Source organism: Ursus arctos, unplaced genomic scaffold (assembly GCF_023065955.2).
Source record: "Ursus arctos isolate Adak ecotype North America unplaced genomic scaffold, UrsArc2.0 scaffold_3, whole genome shotgun sequence".
Taxonomy (NCBI): domain Eukaryota; kingdom Metazoa; phylum Chordata; class Mammalia; order Carnivora; family Ursidae; genus Ursus; species Ursus arctos.
Window position 1 is genome coordinate 5313267 of NW_026622985.1, and position 21846 is coordinate 5335112.

General features: G+C 51.6%; 1 protein-coding gene across 3 annotated transcripts in view; it reads left to right on the plus strand.

Moving 5' to 3' along the window:
• The first annotated feature begins 347 nt into the window (after window positions 1-347).
• GRB10 (growth factor receptor bound protein 10) overlaps window positions 348-21846 on the plus strand; it is a 179232-nt gene continuing 157733 nt past the window's right edge. For 2 of the 3 annotated variants that reach the window (XM_048213051.2, XM_048213052.2), the window contains exon 1: window positions 348-441. The gene's annotated coding sequence lies outside the window, so the exon portion shown is untranslated. Of the gene's footprint in view, window positions 442-932; window positions 1362-21846 lie in introns of those variants that run through there. The other variant, XM_026501705.4, reaches the window with a different exon arrangement.

Consider the following 21846-nt stretch of genomic DNA (forward strand, 5'->3'; position numbering starts at 1 on the left):
CCCCCCCCCCCCCCCGCCCCGCCCTGCAACCCAGGCCGCGGCTCCGCCCGCGCTGGCGGCCGCCGAGCGGTCCGGGCTGTGGCGGTGGCGGCGGCAGCGGCGGCGGCGGCGGGAGGAGGAGCAGGAAAAGCTGCCGGGGGAGGAGGCGGAGGCGGCGGAGGCGGGCGGAGGCGGGCGGCGGCGGGCGGGGCCGGGAGAGTTTAAAGCCCAGCGAGGGGGTGGGGAGGCCGGGAGGAGGCAGGAAGGGACGCGAGTGGCGCGCCGGCGGCGGGCTCGGCTGGGAGGCCGCGGAGACCCGCGCGAAGCCCAAAGTTTGCGCGCAGCCCCTGGGCGGCGGCGCGCGGGGGCCGGGACCGCCCTGCGCGCCGCCCTCGCCCGCCCCGGCCGCGCCGAGGGTCGCCGGCGGCCACGCGGAGGCGGCCGGGAGCGGCGCCGCGGCAGGTACGGAGTTGGGCGGGGAGCGCGGCGGCAAGTTACTTTGTGGTCGGCGCAGCCGGGCCGGGAGGCGGGCGGTCCCCGCGCCGTCATTGTCTGCGCGCGGGCCGGCCGGCCGGGGACGCCGGGCGCCGCGGGGGCGCGGCGGGCGGAAGGGCGTCGCCTCCGGGCCGGGGGCTGCGGCGCTCGGCGGGGAGCCGGCGGCTGGTAGCGGGGAGCCGGCGGCGGGGGGCTAGCAAGGCGCTCCCGGCCCGGCAGCCAAGGGGCCGGGCGGCGCCTTCCCGAGCCCTCCCGTCCGACGCCGGCCGCCCGCGGGCTGGGACTGGGCCGGGAGGCTGCGTGCGCCGGGCCCTCGGGGTCGAGGCCGCCCGGAGGGTGGGCTGCAGGCGCCCCTGCAGCCCTGGGTGCGCCCGCGCCCGGCGACTGGGGCGGTGAGGCCGGGCTCTCCCCCAGCCGGAGCGTGGCCCGGCCGTGGAATCTTTTTTTTTTTTTTTGGTTCTCTTCGTGGCCCCGTTACCCGCCGCCGGGGCCTAACACCAAGTTGTGGGCTCGCGGATCAGCCGCCCGCCAGCCGTGGAAATGTGATAAGAGCCAGACCGTTCGCAGAAGGAAATTTCTGATGCAACTCTCCGCCTTCGCTGGTCGCCTCTCCAAAAGCCTGCTTTGCCACTGCCCTCGAGCATGTGCGTTATGGAAATTAGGGGTGTTCTCGACTTTTGATTGTGTTCATCTTTTCTTGGGATTGGAAGAAACGCCGACTTTTTGTCATTTGCTCTGACCGAAACGGTGGGTAGCGTAGGGGAGCCACAGGTGACTTTGACCCGGTCGTGGATCTCAGCGACACATCGGAAAGAAGGCTTTCTTGCAAACGTCGTAGTCACTTTCATTCAAGAGATGCAAAGAAAAAGCCCAAACAAGTAGCGCTGGTGAGTAAATATGCATTATTGCACAACTTTCTCTGTGCTGCTGTTTACAAGGCCAGGCCCAGAACACTTTGTTTCCGAAAATGCTGATTCAGCCGTTTGCAGCCCCCGAGGTTCAGAAATGGTGCTCTATTTAACGTTTCGCTCAGTTTTACTAAGAACACATGTTGGTAGCACAGCAACAGGCGTTGACTGGGGGTTTATGGCACAAAGCTGGTGATTTTTCGCCAGAGTTGACCCAGCGTCCGCCTCTCTCTTTGCAAGAGGAGAAATAGGAAGAAGCTAGGTTTCTGGAGAAGGAACAAGTTGTGACTTATGGCCACGGCGAGGTGTCTCGGGGGGTATTTTATTAAGGAGAAGCCCTGAAACCAAATGTGTTTCCAGGAATGATGCTAAATGACTTTTTTTTTTCTGTGAAAAATCTGAACTCTAGGGTTACTGTGCATAATACTTGAGTTTTGTTGGGAACACTTAAAGAGAAGGGCCACACAGGCCAATCCCCAGATTACAGGGAGGGAATGTGAGGACAGACAGAGTTACACACCCGGCGAGTGTCTCCTGTAACTGAGAAGCAGAGCTCCGGGGACTGCTGTAGTGTTTCACAGTGTACGAGACTCCTTAGAAGCCTCCTTGCTTTCATCCTGTACAGGCCGCTAATCCCTGTTTTACAGGTATGGAAACTGAGGCTCAGGAGCTTACTTGGCATGCTGGGGTCACAGGGCCAGCAAATGACGGAGCTGTCACCAGGACCTAAGCTTTGGATTTTTTTCCCTTTTAGTCCTGTGTGTTCCATGCTTCTGCAAGAGTCCATCTGCCTCTGAAAGAGAGAAGTGGCCCGGAGGAGGTTCCTCCTTCCAGCCACACACCTGTCGAAGCAGGAGGCTCTGTTACCGCTCTGGGGGCTCCCCATCTTCCAGATTGCTGTCCTGTCACCAGGCCTTCATCGATTTGTACACTTTTTGTACTTACATCCACATTTATTTGGGGAGGAAGCTTTGATGTCATGAGTTCAATATGGCAAGTTCTGTTTAATGGAATTAAAACGGTGTTTTAATAAAAGCTGTGCATCCCTGAAGTCACCAGTTGCCCTGTTGCCTGTGGTCTGTATCACTTTTGGGGCAGTGTTGGGGTGGGCAGAATGCCTTTCCTTTGTGAGCCGGGAACCCAGAGCAGGGTGGGTTTGTGCCAGCTACTTGTTTAGGGGTTTACTGGTGGTGGCTGGCAGGATTGGAACCCAGGACACCCACAGTGACTGCCCGACTAGACAGAGCCCAAGTCAGAATCTAAGAGCTAGCACAGAACTTTGATTTTGGTGGGGTGGCTGGTCTGAGACTTCACAAGGTATAGAAACCAAACTCCTGCTTGAACAGAAGCAGCTTTTGTGCCTTCGGCTTGGTCTCAAGAGCTGTAGAAATTCTGGGTTGGTATATCTGATAAAACCTAATGCTTTGAAGGTGGCCTAATTTAAGGAACCTATTTTCTTGGAATTCTGTCCGTCTCTGCAGGGGAAGAAAAACCCACAGAGTGGTAAGGATGTTTTTGAGTCAGGGTCAGAACTCAGAGCTGAGGGGTCTGTTCTTGCAGCCGGGAGGAAGCTGGTGTCTTTGCATGTGCGCAATATCCCCGTCTGTTAAGCCAACATGGAAATGCGTGGGCTCGTGGGGAGAAAATCCTTGCCTTGTCTCAGCATTTAAGTAACCAGTCATGTTCAAAATTTAAATAAAACTTTTTCTGCTAGTGAAGATTTGTTCTCTTTAACCGGTCTTTAGTTTTTGCTCAACTGTCAAATTATGGGAAATTATGGAAGGAATTAAGACAGTGGAGCGACTTGGTGGGCGAGGCTTGGCAGTCAGGGTGCTTTGGGGATCTGGTGACCCACGAGGTCTGCGCGCTAATGGGTGTGGAGCACATCTCATCCATTCAGGCCCTGGCGGGAGTCTGATCTGTGTTCATATTTTAGCTGCACGCTCCTGGCGAGCTATCTGCTCCCCCGCCTTCTCTCTCCCTCTGGTGGGGACACCTTTGCCTTCGCTGCCCTCGTTGGCTTGGAGGAGCTTCTGAACTCCTCTCCGAGGAACGGGCTTTTGTCCCTGCTCCTGGGGATCACAGGGCCTGTTAACTGGAACGAGATGAAAGCAGGGGGAGCATAAAACCGCAAGCTCCCGGAAGGGCTGACGGCTCTTCTTTAATGTTGGGAAGAGAAATGGTGTGACTGTCCTTTGAGATGGCAACCCAGAGAGCCCTGTTCTGGCGTGACGGAAGGTCATTGCAGAGGCAGAAACCAGAGTGATTCTGACTTTCTGCTTTTGGGGTTCACCGACTCTGAGGGGATCTCTGTTTTTGCCTGTGCCGTGGCGGAGATGGCATTGAGACGGAGAGGAGCCTCGGGGCTCTGTGTCCAGGTGGAAATCGGGTGCCTGCCCAGAACTCAGGTTGTTTCATCACCACTGGATGCCACTGGGGAAACTAGAATATTACTCCTATTTTTCAATATCGAATTTATACACAGGCTTTGTAGAGACCTTCCTTGATTGTTGAGATCCTTGATTTGAGGACTGATTTGGGCTGGAGCTGCCAGAGTGGATGGTGTGTTTTGGCACCTCCTTTGGGAATGGGTGCTGGGGAGGAATCCTGCTCCGTTTCTGCTCTGCGCAGGGTAGTGGCCTGTCCTGACGTTTGCATGAGGGCTGCTCATGCAGCCCCGGGATCCAATTTGACCCCGGGATCCACTGTTTCCTGGTGCGGTGGGCCTGAGCAGGGTAACTAATAAGCTCATGGGGAACACGGGAGCCAAGGGTGTGTTTACCGGCAAGGGCTGTTGGAGTGGTGTGACCCTCTGTGTAGTGGTGACGCTTAGCTAGAGCTCGGACACCCCACTTCTGTGCACACTCAGCCTTGTCTTTGAGCAGCTTGTGTGCCTGATTATCCTGTTTTCTATTAATCCACGAGGTCTGCGAGAAAGAAGCTCTGCTTTTCATCCCTTTGCCTGCCGGTGCTTGGCGGGTGTTCTCTGCCAGACCTTGTTGAACGGACCATAACCTGCTTTGAGCACCAGTCTCTGTAAGGATCCTTTTCTGACCTACCTGTAGCAGGGTCGGCTGGAGCTCCTCACAGCTGGGATTCCAAGAGTAAAGATGGGTGGTGGAACATAGACGTTACCTGGGGGCAAAGCATTTGAACCAGAGGATAGTGAGTAACAAGGCATCCGCAGCTGGTTCCCCTGGACCAGGAACAAGAGAGGCGGAGACCCCTGGTCTCAGGCATGCGGGGTCAGGTGGCGTCTGTTGTCAGGACCCCAAGATTGGTTGGTGTCTGGAGTCTACAGAGTCACTTAGCCCGGCTGGGACAGAAATGAGCTAGGGCCCTGGATGCTGACGGGCTGACCGTGCCCCTGGGAAATGGCTCTGCGCCCCGTCCAAGGGCTGTGCTGGTGGGTGGCCCTGCATCTCCCTGAGTCCTGGCTGGGTTTTCCAGCCGGGTCAGTGAGCCCAGGCACCGGGCGCTGCAGTCTTGCCTGGTAATGTGGGCCCCGAAAGTACTTGGTATCGGAGGAGCTGCATGCATGCTGGCCCTCAGTGTTGCATCCTTATTGTCCTCTGGAAGCAAGGCTGGCAGCTGGGACCCTTTGGTGTCATTGTCACCACAAATAGAACTGCAAGGTGACCGTGCTCTGTCTGGCCCCATCTGGAGCTATCGGGCACCACCCCACCCTGGGGGGGGGGGGCTCTGAGAATACAGAACTGTGAGGGATGCCTGAACACCCCTGTGTACCTTTTCTCTTGTCTTGTCACGTGGGAGCCACCAGTGAGGACCTCCCGGGCTACTGACCACAAGTCGCCTGGATCCCCCTTGAGATGCTTCTCGGGGTGCAGAGACCCTGCAGGCACTCACTTCTCTAATGAGCTGGACCTTTGGTTTGCTTATTTATTTATTTTTTTACCTATCATCCCTGGGAGTGTCCTCTCCCCACCATTTGTGAGTTGAGAACTCCCCTTGATGTACAAACTTTTCTCAGATCACATATCTAATAGTGGTCATTTTAGGAACACATGCGTCAGGAAGCTCATAGTGAGTGACTGGAAAGCTGCTACGAACTGAGGAACTTCTTTTTTTTTTTTTTAAAGATTTTATTTATTTATTTGACAGAGACAGAGACAGCCAGCGAGAGAGGGAACACAAGCAGGGGGAGTGGGAGAGGAAGAAGCAGGCTCATGGCGGAAGAGCCTGATGTGGGGCTCGATCCCAGAATGCCAGGATCACGCCCTGAGCCAAGGGCAGACGCTTAACCGCTGTGCCACCCAGGCGCCCCCGAACTGAGGAACTTCTAAGTTCAGAAGTTTGTACACTAGCCTCACGTGGACAGGAGGGCTCATTTGGTTTAAGGACGATACCTTGCTCCAAATCTGGGCTCCTGCTTGCAAATCTTGCCACCAGGTGGGGGGTTGAACTGAGTGATGTGGAAGCCCTGCTCCGGATCCTCTGTGGCCCAGCGCAGGCCAGGGTGTGTTCCCCAAGGGCCTTCAGGCTGCTTTTCCTAGGATGCTGTCCTCTCCCCCAAAATTCTGTGGGACTCATGGAAACCCGGCTAGGATGTTTCTAGAGAAATGTGAAGATGAGACCGAGGCCTACGTCTCCCCAGGGTGTGTGGGAGCTTTGGAGGAAGGATAAGGCAGGATGGGGCTCTGTGCCCCCGACTTGGACTGTCTCCACACCGGAAGCCTGGCTCTTCTCCCCACCCTGCAGCATGTAGGGCTGCGGTGGGCACAGACAGCCTCCCTAGGTAGGGGCCCATCCCCTGCTCTCCTGGCCCGCCACCATACAAGGTCCCTCCATTTGCACTGTCCCCCGGCTTCCTAATCCCTCAGCACCCGGGGCAGACCGTTGTTAAATTTAGTTTGATTTTGTAATTAGAATGATCTATGTGTATGAACAGTCAGCTCCCCAGAAGTAACCAGGTTTAGTTTTTTCTATACAGATTTATCCATGTTTCTAAGCAGATGTCCCCTGTTTCTCATGTGCTTCTTTGACTTCTCTGCCTGGAAGGTGAGGAGTCCCGGCTCTGTCCGTCCGGTCCCTGTCCTGCACTTGTACATCCTGTCTCTCCGGGGACGGGCTGGGCCATCACGCACTGCTGACCCTGTGGGGGCTGAGCCGCGAGGTGCCCTGTGCTCCCGTTCCCTGTCTCGCCAGACATTGTGCTTGCTCAGGGAGTGCTTTTGCATTTGCTGGGTAGTTACCTACTCAGCACTCCCTGCCCCACGCGGAATCTTCCTTCCCCATCAACCTGGCCGCGCTCTTTGCCTTTCTCAAGGATCCCGTGACTCTTTCCTCGTTTCTTCCCACAGTGGGATGGAGAACATTCCATGGTAGCTTCCAAAAAACAGGGACCTGCCAATTCTTGAGACCTTGTGTGTCAGCAAACATCCTTGTTCTCCTCTCAGATACGTTTGTCCAAGGATAGCGTCTTAAACTGCAGATCGTTTAACCTCAAAAATTTGAAGGATGTCGCTGTCTTTAGGCAGAATGAGGTTGAGAATGAACCTGATCTGATTCTTGATTCTTGGTGTGAAACCTTCTCAGTGTTGTGGGGTTTTTTTTCCGTTTTTCTTTTTTTCCCTTTTTTCCATGTCTAGAAGCTTCTGGGATTTTCTTTTTTTTATCTTTGGAGATCCCTTGTAGAAGTGCCTTGTAGGGGGGTCTCCATCTATTGTGTGGGGTACAGCGAGGGTCCCTTCAGGCTGGAAACCCAGGTCCTTCAGGTGTGGGACATGTTTTTTAATTCTTTAATTTCTTTTCTTGTGCCTTTCCCTTTCTCTCTTCCTAGAGTGGCTTTTGTTTGTTTGTTAGGCTCTGGGACTGTTTCTCCAATTACTTCTATTTCCTGTTTTCTATCTGTTCTGTTGTTCGAGGTTGTGCAGTATGTCAGGCTAACTTTTAAAACTTTCTAGTGGATTTTAAATTTCTGTTTTAATTTTTAATCCCCAAGGACTTCTCTGATTCTTTTCTTTCAGTAGACTTTGTTTTTCAGAGCAGTTTTTAGATTTACTGCAAAACTGAGCAGAAAACAGATTTTCTGTGTGCCCCTCCCTGCCACGGATGGCCTCCCCCCACCCTCAGCATCCCCAGCAGAGCGGGGCATCTGTCAGTGAACGTACAGCGACACTCCATCATCACCAAGAATGATTATTTTTATTTTAATGGCATAACATCTTTTTTTCATAGATATGGTATTTGTTAAATTTTAAGGGGGGTATATTAATTTCTTTTTTTTTTCTTATATAGTTCCTTTGTCAAATTTTTACATTATTGTCACATTTTTCTACACATTTGTGCCTGATATAGGCGGAAAGCAGAGCCTGTGGCAGGTGAGAGCTTACAGGTGTGCTTTATTTGGATGTCCAAGCCTGGGGAAGCAGAGGTGAAGGTGGGAGGGAGGCATGAACGAGGGCGGTGTGTGATGGGTGACTCCAGATTGTCACTGTCCCCACACAGTCCTGGGGCTGGGGCGGGCTGGAGAGGGATTCATCTTCCATTCGTGCCCACCTCTGCCTGCTGGGCCGTGGGTGCGGGCCGGTGAGTGCTGGTGCAGGCCGCGTGGGCTGACCTTCCTCATCCACGGGGCCTACCGGGTCTGTGCCCTGGTGGTCGCCCCAGCAGTGGTCAGACAGAGGCCGAGACATGTGAGGCTGACAGGGTGTGTCCGACGCACTCTGCTTAGCCTCTGTGTTTCAGGTTCAAGGCTTTGCTTAGACGTCTGGGCCCTTCTCTGACAGCCTGCTTTCAGAGGCATCCCTGAAGAGCTGACGGTGGGCCTCAGGGGACCGTTGTCTGGCTGTCCCGTTGTGTGTGGGGGGCCTTGGTGCCCACGGCTTAGGACGTTTCTTCTTGGCTGGGTAGACTGTGTGCAGAAGCCTCTTTATTGCTGACGAGGCAGGCTACTGTGGGCTCTGGGGACATCGGTAGTCCTGCATCACCTGCCCCCGGCCCACCTGTGCCCAGCGTGGTCCCAGAGGCTCAGAGACCCGCTGCTACTTCTGGAAAGCAGCCCAGTGTTCTGGTGGTGAGAGCAGGGCATTCGCCTGGCTGATGGCTGGGTGGGGTGGGGGGGATGCGGCTTCAGCTGGTCCTTTGACGGGAGTTAATGCTCTTGTCTGGACCCTGCCCTTCCTGCGCGGCCAGAGGTAAATGGTGGTTCTCCTTCCTGACACTTGGCGGGCCTGGCGGCATGTCTGGCTGTGTCTCCACTTTCTGGCCAGTGTCTGGCTCTCTTGCGTATTTGATTCAGCTTCCCCTGGTCCACTGGCTTTCCGGTTCTATACCTTTTCCAAGATCCCCTTCCTGTGGTCCCAGCGCAGCCCAGTGTGTGTTCAGTGGGTCATCTGGCACAGACTCTGGCTTTTCAGGATCTGCTGCCTGGCGGTTTTACCTCTTGCTCTCCCACACGCCTTTAGCTGCAAGCACTGGTATTTTTTATGGGGGGTGTGGCAGAGGAGGGCCCTTCTGTCCTGTGAATCACTCTTGCCCAGGAGGCTGCACGGCCTGTGAGAGCAGGCGGAGGAGTTCACTGTGGGGGTTGAGAGCAGAGTGCAGGGGTGGATGGGACCCCTGCACCCCTTCTGGGTGTTGACTGTTGGGGAGTCACCACAGAGAGCAGCAGGGGAGCCTCAAATCTGGGTGGAAAGCAGGGTTCATCTGTGCTGGTGACTTGCTCTGTGACCTGAGGCAAGTTCATCTATCTGCACTTTGATTTCTTCTAGAATTTCAGGGTTGGTTTCTGTGCCTCAGTTTACCCTGCAGCATCTCCACTGGACGGGTGCCCATTATGGGCTTTAACACTTCGGTGGCGTGTGTGCTTCGCCTCCCCTTGCGAAGCCCAGGCCATTCACCATCTGCCAGAACCCTGAGAAAGGCTCGCTGCCCTTCGTTTTGGGTTGAATGCTCCGCTTTTGGTCCACTTTCATGGGGTCGACTTTAAAATCCTGAGAGCACGTGGTCCTGGTCGCCTGGAGCCGCTCCTGGTCAGGTGAGTATGTGCTGTGTCTTCGCCGAGTCTTCTGGGAGCGAGGGGACCCGTGGCCGGCCGCTCCTTCTTGGGAGCTGCGCGTGGTGCTGCACGTGTCTGAACGCCCTGCCCCGGTGGGCTTCCCCGCTCGCTGCTCCCTTTCCTAGCTGTGAGTGTGGTGGGGTGGCTCCGTGTCAGGGCCGCTTCCAGGTTGTTCTTACAGCCCTCTCCAGCTTCCAGCTCTTCCTGCCGTGTTCCCGGACAGACTGGCTCCGTGGTCCCGAGCAAGTCACGTATGTCCAGGCGGGTTCAGGGCCGTGTGGGCACTTGCGCATGCGCACATCCGTACACCGCTCATAGCGCACAGCCCACGCTCCCGTGTGTCCAGTCTATTAGCTTTGTGCCTCTGGTTTCAAGAGGTAGCTTCTTCCTTCCTGCTGTTCTTGCTCTGACATTTTGGAGAGGGGTGGGAGTGATCCTGGAAAACCAGAACTGGCCGGCCCTGGTGCTCACCCAGGCCCCCGGGCAGGTGAAAAGAGTGGATGTGCCCTCACGAGTCTGACTTGTGGTGGGCTGGGATTCCCCCAGCCCAGTGCTCTGCATGGTCTCACAGGTGGATAAGGAGGACGTTGTGTTTCTGTGAGCAGTGTGTGTCTTTGCCCATCAGAATGGAGGTGGCTTGTCTGGGAGGCCGCGGGGCAGTGGAAGGAGCAGGGTGTTTCTTTTGGATTGCCCTGAGAACCAGGGCTTGGCTGGTGGAGGGGCTTGCTGAAGCCTTAGGGCGTGACCCGGTCATATGGGCTTTTGGGCCATCCTTCTCCCCCCCCCCCCCTTCCTCAGAATGCTATCCCCTTGAAGCTGAGCATTGTGGGGCCAGGCCTGTGCTATGGGGTCTTCTGGGGCGCATGTGAAGTGGTAGGGTTGGCTCTCATTTTGGAGGCAGGGCAGTATCCCACCCTTGCCAGGATGGCTTCCCTACTTCTCCGTGTTAGAGCACGTACGGCTGTGTCTGGGGATGCTTAGGACACCAGAATCTGGTGTTCTGCACCCAAGTTTCCGAGTGGGGACGTAGCTGTGTGGCCTGTGCCCCAGCTGGTCTCGCACCCTGTGCGCTGTGCGTCCTGCCCCTCAGCCGGGTCTCCGCCCCCCCCCCCCCCCCCCCCCGCGCTGTGCGTCCTGCGCCCCAGCCGGCTCTCCCACCCTGCACGCTGTTGCGTCCTGCGCCCCAGAACAGTCTCCCACGCTGAGCGCTGTGCAGTGGGCGCCCTAGCCTGGTCTCCCACGGTGTGCGCAGCGACCCCGTGTGGTGGGCCTGGCACAACCAGTGCTGCACCAGGGATGAGGATGCACTGCGGGCAAGCCCTGCAGTGTGGCTGCGTAGTCCTCATCCGCGTGTTGTCCAGGAAGGGCCAGGCCTGGGTGATTGGTAAAGGCGCCAGTGGTCAGCAGCTCGCTGTTCTCGCTGTGCGCTTTGGTGGCCCAGGGGCTCCCAGGGGCTGCGTCTTCTCAGAAGCGCTGCCCCCAGCCTGGTCTCCTGCTGGCCTGCAGGAGTCCAGGATCCTGTAGCCTCTGGGTGTTAGCTGTCAGCTGTCGGATGGTGTTATGTAACCGTTTCTAAGTTAATTGTTTAATATGTAACAAGTAATAACTGTACCCAGATAAACCCGTCCACTATCTCTTAGCCAAGTGGTGGGCAGTGGGTGTGGGAGCCAGCTGGAGAAATTAACAGATAAGGGTTTCCAGGGGGGAACTGGACCTTTTTCTCTGCTAAGGACAGATACCAAAGCCTGCCTGGACTTCTTTTATACCTCAGTGACATATATCGTGGGGTAGAAAAGCCCGGGATAGACACAGCTTGTCACATTGCCCCTTTCTCTCCAAATCCGCCGCCTCCGTGGAGCGCACCTGTCTGACGAGTAGGGTGAAGTGTGAGACGTTGGGGAGATTTCACACGCTTGAATTAGTTTAGCCGATCACTCCAAACACAGGTGGGACTTCCTTGCCCTCGCTCTTAGAACAATCAGATCACCTGTTCTACATGGTGATTGCCCCTTTGATCACCTGCCATTTGTCCGTTGATGGCAGGAGTCCCTGCCAGGCTGTTGACAGAGATTTTGTTGGAGGTGCCCACACATAGTAGCTATTGTCTGGGGAGGCTGCTGTCTGTGCGGCTGGACGTCTCATTCCCTGCCGAGCAAGGAAGAAGCGGGCGCCTTCCCTCACGGTTCTCTGGAAGTGTGAAAGGTGGTGAGTGACAGCCAGGATTTGACCGGTGGTGGCCCTGGAGTGCTGAGCCTCGGAGTCTGGTTAGAGGTCACCATGGCACCAGGCACTGTCTCTGCTCCTGTGCCATATGCTGGGTTGTCCCTCTGTGTAGGGGGAGCAGGCGTCACATGCCCGCACTTTAGCCTGGGACCTGCGAGTTCTGTGTGTTGGGTGGGGATGGGGGTGGGTGTGGGAGAAGGACTTAGTTTTATTCTTCTCTGGCACTCGAGAGCATAAAGCTGGTAAAGACCCACAGAAGAAGACTTAGTCCGGATTTGGAGTGCTAGGCAGCCACATGGGAAGCATGGTCGTGGGGGGTGTTAGCGCACAGCAGACTTAGGGGACTCCCTGCCTTCCCCCTGAAACAGGGATGGGACTCACTGCCTTGTAGGATGGAGGGGGCCGTGTGTTAACTGCCATGGAACGCAGGCCACAGGATTCCCACGGGATTCCAGAGTGGTGGAGTGAAAGTGTGCGTTAGGTCGTTGCATTTTGCTGGCTGTTAGTCACTCCTTGAGCCATCGCGTGAGCACCAGTCAGACCTGGGTTTCTGAACTTTTCAGAGGACCCTGCCTCTTTTGACTTTTTGCCGCAATCTGAATTCACTAATGCTCAGCCCTGGTGGTCCCACAAAAGCCGGGCAGCCCCTTGGAGTGTGGACTCGTGACGCCATAAGAATACCTTGGGAAAGTCTGCACGGACCAGAACGGATGTACCTTCCTTTCAGATGGAAGGTGATGTCCTGACAATGCCTCAGTGGAGGGATGGCTAGGAGAGACCAGGGTTTTTCACCTAGTGACCTCTGAACCTCCCCCAGGCCTTGCCCCTATCCAGGAGACCGACTTGCAGAGCTGGGATCTGGAATCCCACGTCTTTGTAAAGCAGCCAGGTGATTCTTATGGGCCCACAGCTTGAGAAGGGATGCTTGGTTCAGGAGCCGTGTTCCGGGCTCAGAAACTTGGCAGCTCCCACCTGCCAGAATTATTGTCTAATCAAAAGGTCAAGGGCAGAGTGAGGGGTGGCGGTAGGGCAGTCTGAGCCCTGTGGACCCTGGGAGGGGGTCCGGCAGAGCACGTGACAGGAGGCCATGGTGTGCCCTTCTTGTTTCTGTGTTTTACATCAGACTGAAAACGCTGGCCCAGTCCCAGGGCTCACCCGGCCCCACCCACACGGGCCTCAGAAGCACACCCTGCAGTTGACATGGCCACACCTCACATCCAAAATCAACAGGATGCACCGTATTTGCTCCTGTTCATAGAATTCATAGGGGTTGAAAATGACTCAGAGTCCTAACCCATCCCAAACCCTAAAAGTACCTGAACCCTTTCCACGAAGGCTTATTCTGATGGATTTGGGGAAAATATTCCCCTTCCCTCCTCCCACGTGGAGTGGGCTTGGTTCCTCCCCAGCTGGTAGGGGCTGAATTAGAGGATTACGCGGAGCAGTGATGCCTATTATGTATGGGGCCAGTAGGTGTGTACTGAACCCCTTTGCTTCTGCCTTGCCTTTTGTCCTCTGTCTCTTTGGGCAGGGAATCCAGGACTCTCTAGAACCTTCCTGGTCCGTGGGGAGCTGAGCTCTAGATGCTCCCAGCTCTAGTCTGATATCAGGGAAGGAAGGCAGGCCTGAGCGCGTGGGTGGGACCTCTAGGTCCCCGCCAGTTCTCCTAGTCCTCATCGCAATTGACTTCTCTGCAGAATGGTGCTGGCAGCTGGGCTCTGGTTATTTGCCTTCGCCGCCAACGGCTGGAAGCTCTCAGCACCTGTTTTCAAACGCTCAAGTGGGAGGAGGGCTTCAGGAGTGCGCTGGATGGGTTTGCACAAGGACCCTGGGAATCATTCACTCAGCAGGTGTTGGAGGAGCCAGCGTGTCCCCTCCGTGCGCTGCCATCCCGCTCCTGCTGAGCATAGTGATGTCCATGGAGGAATGGACAGTGAGCAGAGGGGGGTGTGGCTGAGGGTTGGCTCAACAATAAAGAAATGGTCCCCATGGATTTTTCACTTGTTTTCCTGGAGGGAGCTAACAGCTGTCAGTATTGACCCAGGTTTGGGATTAACCGTGTCCGACAACAGTACTTAAACTGGAAGGGGCATGTGAGTTGCCCCAGGATCTTGTGACCAGGCCCATTCCAGCACAATAAGTCTGGGGTGCGGCCCGGGGCCCCATGCATGCTGCGGGTTGGAGCCACGCTTCATGGACTAAGGTCATCATACGTTTGTTCCATTATATCTCTGGTTTCTTCTCTAAAATTCTCTGAAAAGGCTGCTTAACCTGGTGAGAGCTCTTCTTACTCACGCTATTAATCTAGGAATTCTGCCAGAAATTTTTCAGCTATTAGCCCTCCGTGACTGTAAATGGTGTTCTTAAATGCATCCATACTTTATTCCATTATTAAAATATTTGCCCAGAGTCCCACTTTGACATTTACTTGGATTCTGTGGGTTTTATTCGGCGGTTTCTCTTTTGTTTCTGATGAAAGAAAACTTAAAGTTTGAAGCCTTTGGAATCTTGCACGGTCTGGAAGCCCTACCTGTCTTCATCCTAAGAGTGCGGGATTTGTGTCCCATTGAGTTTGTAAGCCCTAGGGCCCCAAGCAGTGGGGAGAGACTCTCCCGCCAGTGTCCCCGGGAGGCCGCCCACCTTCTGCCATCCTGAGCTCTGCTGTCTGGGGGAAGGTGGGCAGGGTCGTCGCTCCCAGTTAGGGAAGAGGACATGAGTGCCCCAGCTTCTTTCTTACTCACCTGGGAATCTCTGTTGTGTGTGTCAGCCTGTACTCTGGGCACCAGCTCTTCTTCCTTCCGCCTTTTGAAAAATTCCACCACCTAAAGCTTTCCTGGGATCGTGGGCCCTTTGAAATGTTTGTCTTCCTGCCTCCCCTCGTGTTGCTCAGCAGGGGCATTGATGGAGCCCATGGGGCTTTGAATGCCCTTCCTTTGTCAGCCTTTATCCAGCGTCTCCGTGCTTGTGGTGATGGTGGACAGCTTAGTGCTTTCCCGAGGGCTAATAGATGCCTCAGAGCTAATAATATTCCTTGGCCAGATGTGCTTGGAAATGTCGGGGTAGATAAAGCTCGTTTCCTGTGGCAGAACTTTCAGAAAATTCAGTGCGACACTCCAAAGGGAGGATAAATTATGCTGGTTCCAAATTTGGGGGGCGCGATACCCTTTGGGCTGATTGCGTCACAGGGCTAGTCTTTTATAGAGTTCTTTCATAAAAAAAAACAGCTTTATAGAGAGATAATTCACACACCACAGTTTCCCCAATTAAATTTTAAGTGTACAAGTGATGTGTGCAATTAGTGTGTGTGTGTATGTGTAGATACATGTAATATATATGATGCCCAGTACTGTATTCACAGGTATGTGCAACTGGCACCAATTTTATTTTATTTGTTTTTTTTTTTTTTTTTAGATTTTATTTATTTATTTATTTATTTATTTATTTATTTATTTATTTAGCATGAGCAGGGAGAGGGACAGAGAGATGGAGAGAGAGAATCTCAAATGGGCTCTGCACTTGAACCCATGACCCTGAGATCCTGACCTGAGCCAAAATCAACAGTTGATCGCTCAACCGACTGAGTCACCCAGGCACCCTGAGCCACCATTCAATTTTAGAACAACTTGGTTATTACTGTCATTCCGTTACCCCCACCACCCCTCAGCAACCACTAACCTCTTTTCTGTCTCTGGATTTCCCTGTGGGGGATAGTTCTACTAGTGGGTTCCTATGGTAAGTGGGCTTTGGGCCTGGCTTCTTTCATTTCTCATCATGTTTTCAAGATTCGTCCATGTTGTGGTGGCGGTTGGTACATCATTGCTTTTTATGGCCGAATAATACTCTGTATGTATACGCCATCTTTTGTTTATCCATTCAAGTGTTGATGGGTATTTGGATTCTTCTTACCTTGTGACTGTTGCGAATAGTGCTTTTACAAACATCAGTATACAAGTACCCATTTGTGTCCTTGCTTTCAGATTTTTTTTGGGTGCATACCTAGGTGTAGAATTGCAGGATCTGATAGTAATCCTATTTTTAGTGTTTCTGAGAAGCTGCCGGACTGTTTTCCATAGTGGCTGCACCATTTTGCGTTCCCACGAGCAGTGGACAAGCATTCCGGTTTCTCCCCATCCTCATCAATACTTGATGTTTTCTGATTCTTTAAACAAATAATAACTGTCCCGATAGGTGTAAAGTGCTGTCTCATCAGGGTTTCAGTTTGCATTTTGTTGTTGAGTTGTAGGAGCTCTTTATATATTCTGTGTATTAATCCCTTATTAGATATATGATTTGCAACTGTTTCCCTTTCTGTGGGTTATCCTTTCACTCTCTCGTCCTTTGACGCACAAAAAGTTTTTAATTTTGATTAAGTTCAGCGTCTCTGTTTTATTCTTTTGCTTCCTTTTCTTTCAGTGTCTTATCCAAGACCTTATTGCCACATTCAAAGTTGTGAAAATTTCCCATTTTCTTCCAAGAGTGGTATAGTTTTAGATTTTGGATTTAGGACTACGATCCATTTTGAGTTAATTTTTGTTCATGATGTAAGGTGAGGGTTCATTTCTTTGTTTTGCATGTGGATATCCAGTCTTCCCAGAGTGATTTGTTAAAGAGACTGTCCTTCCCCATTGAATGGTCTTAGCACCCTTGGTAGAAATCAACCCACCATAGACACGAGCATTTATTTCTGGGCTCGTTACCCTAATCCATCAGTCTTTGTGTTTGTCCTTAGGCCATATGACACTGTTTTGATTACCATAGCTTTGTAGTAAGTTTTGATATTAGAAGTGTGAGTTCTCCAACTTTGATCTTCTTTTTCAGTATTGTTTTGGCTTTTTGGGGTACCTTGAGAATCCATATAAATTTTAGGCAGCTTTTTATATTTCTGCAAAAAGTGTTGGTGGGATTTTGATGGGAACAGCTTTGTATCTGTAGGCCGTTTTATCTTAGTGGTAACAAGTAAGTCTTCCAATCCATTAACACAAGGTATATTGTCTTATTTAGGTCATCCTTGTATTCTTTTTTAAAAAATATTTTATTTATGTATTTGAGAGAGAGCAATAGAGAAAGCATGAGTGGGGGGAGGAGCAGAGAGAGAGAGAGGGAAAAGCACCCCACTGAGCGGGGAGCCCAAGGTGCGGTTGAATCCCAGGACCCTAGGATCATGACCTGAGCTGAAGGCAGATGCTTAACTGACTGAGTCACCCAGGCACCCCGAGGTCTTCTTTGTATTCTTATAGCAACATTTTATAGACTTCAGTGTTACAACTCTTTCACTTTTTGTTAAATTTTTTCCTAATTATTGTTCTTGGTGCTACTGTAAATGGAATTATTTTCTTAAATTTCATTTTTGGATTGTTCATTTTATATAGAAAAACAGCTGTTGATTTTATATCCTATAACCTTGATGAATTCATTTATTCATTCTAATAGTTTTATGTGTATCTGCAATCTTTAGAGTTTCCTGCATACAAGGTCACATCATCTGGGAATAGAGATAACTTTAGTTTTTTCTTTCCAATTTAGATACCATGTATTTATTTTTCTTGCCTAATTGCTCTGGTTAGAGCTTCCAGTACTATGTTGAATAGAAGTGATGAAAGCAGGCCTCCTTGACTTACCCTTTTTTTTTTTTTTTTTAAGATTTTATTTATTTATTTATTTATTTATTTATTTATTTATTTTTAAAGATTTTATTTATTTATTCGACAGAGATAGAGACAGCCAGTGAGAGAGGGAACACAAGCAGGGGGAGTGGGAGAGGAAGAAGCAGGCTCATGGCGGAAGAGCCTGATGTGGGGCTCGATCCCATAACACCAGGATCACGCCCTGAGCCGAAGGCAGATGCTTAACCACTGTGCCACCCAGGCGCCCCTTATTTATTTATTTTTGAGAGAGTGAGTGAGCGTGCAGGAGCTGGGGGGAGGGGCGTAGGGAGAAGGAGAAGCAGACTCCCCACTGAGCAGGGAGCCCGACACAGGGCTCTATCCCAGGACCCTGAGATCATGACCTGAGCTGAAGGCAGATGCTCAACCATCTGAGCCACCCCGGCGCCCCCTTCTTGACTTATTCTTGATCTTAGAGGGAAAGCTTTCACTCTTCTGCCTTTGAGTATGCTGTTAGTTGGGGATTTTTCATATGTGAAAAACTATCATGGTTAGAGTTTCCTTCGGCTATGGTCTGGATGTTTGGTGTCCTCCCAGAGTTCATATGTTGAAATCCTAGTAGGTGGGGGCCTTCAGGAGGTGATTAGGTCATGAGGGTGGAGGCCTCAGGAATGGGATTAGTGCTTTTGTAAAAGAGATCCCACAGAGCTCTCTAGCTCCTTCTGGCCTGTGAAGGTATGATGAGAGGTCTGTGACCTGGAACAGAGCCCTCCCTCGATGGTGCCGGTATGCTGCTCTTGGATTTCTAGCTTTCGGGAACTGTGAGCAATAAATTTCTGTTCTTTATAAACTGCCCAGTGTGTGGCACTTTGTCATAGTAGCCTGAACGGACCATGACATCTTCTGTTCCTAGTTTATTGAGTGTTTGTGTCAAGACAGGGTGTTGAATTTTGTCAAGTGCTTTTTCTTCGTCAAGTGAGATGATTATGTCGGTTTTTCCCGTTCATTCTATGAATGTGGTGTGTTCTCTTGATTGGTTTTTGTAGGTTGAAATTCCTCGAACAAATCCCACTGGTCAGGTGTGTCATCCTTTTAATATACTACTGAATTCGGTTTACTAGTGTTGCGTTTTGTTGAGGATTTTGCATCAGCGTTCATCAGCGGTACTGGTCTCTAGTTTCCTTGGAGTGCCTTTGGCTTTGGTGTCCGGGAAATGCTGGCTTTACCGAATGAGTGGGAAGTGTGTCCTCTGGAGCTTTTGGAATCTTTTGAGAAGGGTTGATTTGAATACTTCTTCACATGTTTGGTAGAATTCTTCAGTGAAGCCATCCAATCCAGGGCTTTTCTTTGGTTATTGATTTAATCTCCTTACTCGTTCCCGATCTACTTGAGGTCTTTCTAGTTCCTCATGATGTTGTTTGGGTAGATGGTGCATTTCTAGGAATCTGTCCATTTCATCTATCTTATCCCATTTGTTGGCATGCAGTTGTTGATAGTTCTCTCTTATAATCCATTTTATTTCTGTAAAATTGCAGTGTGCCCACTTTCATTTCCGATTATAGTAATCTCGAGTGCGCTCTCTTTTTTCTTAATCAGTCTAGCTAGTGGTTTGTCAATTTTGTTGATCTTTTCAAAGAAAAAGCTTTTGGTTTTGTTGATTTTCTCTGTTGTTTTTCTCTTCTGTGTTTTATTCATCGTTGCTCTGATCTTTACCCTTTTCTTCCTTCTGGCGGCTTTTGGTTTAGTTCATTCCAGGTTAAGCAGGCTCCAGGCTCACCATGGAGCCCAACGCGGGGCTTGAACTCACGACCCTGAGGTCAAGACCTGAGCTGAGGTCAAGAGTCAGATGCTCAACTGACTGAGCCACTCAGGTGCCCCAGTTGTTAAATCTTTTTGATGAATTGACCCTGTTTTCAATATAGAATGTCCTTCTTTGTTTTTCTAAAAATTTTCACTTAAAGTGAATTTTGGCTGATGGTGAAATAGCCATCCGAACTCTCTTTTTTGTCACTGTTAACACAAAATAATCTTTTTCTGTCTTTTCACTTGGAACCTGATTGTATCTTTTGTTCTAAAGTGAGTCTCCTGGAAACAGCATATTGTTGGATTGTGTGTCTTTATTTTTTTCCATCCTGCCAATCTCTGCCTTTTGAGGATTTAATTTATTTACATTTAATTACTGATAGTGGCTATTTTGCCAATCTTTGTGTGCTTGGGGGGGTGTACATCTTACAGCTTGCTGTCCTTTGTTTCTCTAGAATCCTCTCTTATAACTAATGCTTTAAGGAAGGCTGCTTAGATGTGAACATTCGTAGAGTAAGTTATATTTAGAAGAACCTTTTACAGAACACCGAAACTTGTATTGGTCGTCACGGTGCTCTTGGAGCCTAGTGTTGTGGTTGCTATGCTGGATAGTGGAGAGGTGTCTGCATTTTCTAGTTGACTCCAGAAACTGCTTGCATAAGACATCCTGCTGCCGTTTGAGAAGGGGGGGCTGGTGGCGGATTGCTTCCTCTGCCTGGCACTGGGCTTACCTGGCTTGCTTTTGACCCTCAGGACAACCCTGCAAGCGAGGGAGAGTCTCCCTTCTATAGATGGGGAGGTGGGATCCCTCCTGGTCACAGGCCTCGTTCGGGGTCAAGCAGGCATGAGTGGATGGAAGGGTAAGACTTGTCCTCAGAGAGCTTTGGGTCCCAAGTCCCAGGTTCTTTGTTCTCCTGAGAAGGGAGAAGGGAGGGGTAGTGGGTTTCCACCAAAGGCCCACCTGCTCAAATGAATGAAGATATGTGTGATAAGAGGAAGGACTTTGCCCACACATGTTGCTTCTTTGTTCTCAGCATTTTAAAGATTTTATATATTTATTTAAGAGAAAGAAAGAGCGTGAGCGAGCCCAGGAGCAGGGGCAGAGGGAGATGGAGAAACAGATTCCCCATCGAGCAAGGAGCCCACATGGGGCTCCATCCCAGGACCCTGGGATCATGACCTGAGCCAAAGTCAGACACTTAACCAACTGAGCCCCCAGGCGTCCTGCTCTCCACATTTTATTTTTTATTTTTATTTATTTATTTATTATTATTATTTTTTAAGATTTTATTTATTTATTCGACAGAGATAGAAACAGCCAGCGAGAGAGGGAACACAAGCAGGGGGAGTGGGAGAGGAAGAAGCAGGCTCCTAGCGGAGGAGCCCGATGTGGGGCTCGATCCCAGAACGCTGGGATCACGCCCTGAGCCGAAGGCAGAGGCTTAACCGCTGTGCCATCCAGGCGCCTCATGCTCTCCACATTTTAAATATCAAAGGCAAATAAGTTAATTCATTTCAGGGTGCCTGGCAGATAGCTGGTCTTCAGCAAACATTTAATTTCCTTTTGCTGGAGGAGTTTTGCAGGAGAGATCCTGGGTTCTTGACAGTCCCGGGATCTTGCATTCAGGATGGTCTAGAGGCAGTGAAGTTTGGGAACACAGTATTATTTTGCCCTGTGCTGTCAGGTAGTATGTGTTCTCCTTTGTTTTCAGGTGTGGTGGCCGCCTCCTAGTTTTGAATGTGGTTGCCAAGACCTTGGGTTTGGAATGGCCTTTTGGAGGCAGGGAACTGATCTTGTACCAGGCCTCGCACAATTGTACTCCTTTTTTATTTCTCACAGTGTTCGAGGTCGTTGGATTGCTACAAAGGTGGAGGTCGTCACCTGAACAGATGTACGTCTGCGTGGCGAACTCACTTAGCCTCCGGTCCTTCTGGTGTCAAGTTTTGGACACACATGTGCCATTTGATTCATTTGACTTTTTAGGTACCTCTCAGGGTTGGTTTGGGCCTGCAGTGGTGAGCACGGTAAGCTCGGTGCATGGGTTTCTTTCCTTTCCCCGTGCACAGTAGCGCGTCCTTATGGATAGAAATAACAGGCATTACGAAGGTCCTTGGCCCATTTAGCAGAGTCAATCTCACGTCCTCAGGTCAGAAATAGATCCTCTTTCCCCTTAAGCGTGTGCTCAGTCCTGGGAGGTAATCCTGCAGTGGGTGAGAGTGGGGCGCTGTCTGCCCCGGGGGACACTGTGTCCCTCCCTGTCCCCCGCAGCGTGTCACCTCCGGCTGCGGGGTCTGGTCTTCCACGTCGGACGGACACTTAAAACCCAAGGAGAGGAGCAGCCTGGACCAACGTTATGGAGAACGTGTCGGGGGGAGATCTGTCCAAGTGCCCTGGGTGCCCTGAGTGTACCGTCGAGTTCAGCCCAGGTTTCTCCTGGGAGAGGCAAGGACAGAGAGTGTTGCTCTGGTGTCTGTAGGAGCCCTGGGGAGGCTGCCCGTCCTGCAGAACTCTGCTAGGAAACTGGAAATACTGGACGTGTGACATTTTCTCTCTGTCCCTGTTTGGTGGCTTATTCCAGAGGCAGGGAAGAATGTTAGGAATGGCTTCCAGCTGTGCGTCTTGCCACAGTCCCTGCAGGACAGGCCTTTGGGGAGTACAGTTGAGCAGTTACTCTTCAGAGGTGCTCCCCCCTCCGATTTGCCCCCCCCCCCAAGGGAGTGCCCTCATTTATTTTCATGGCCCTGTCTCAGGTGAACCGTTCTGAAACACAGTTATCATTGTTCGGGAAATCTTTCCTGATTGATGGCCTCTGTA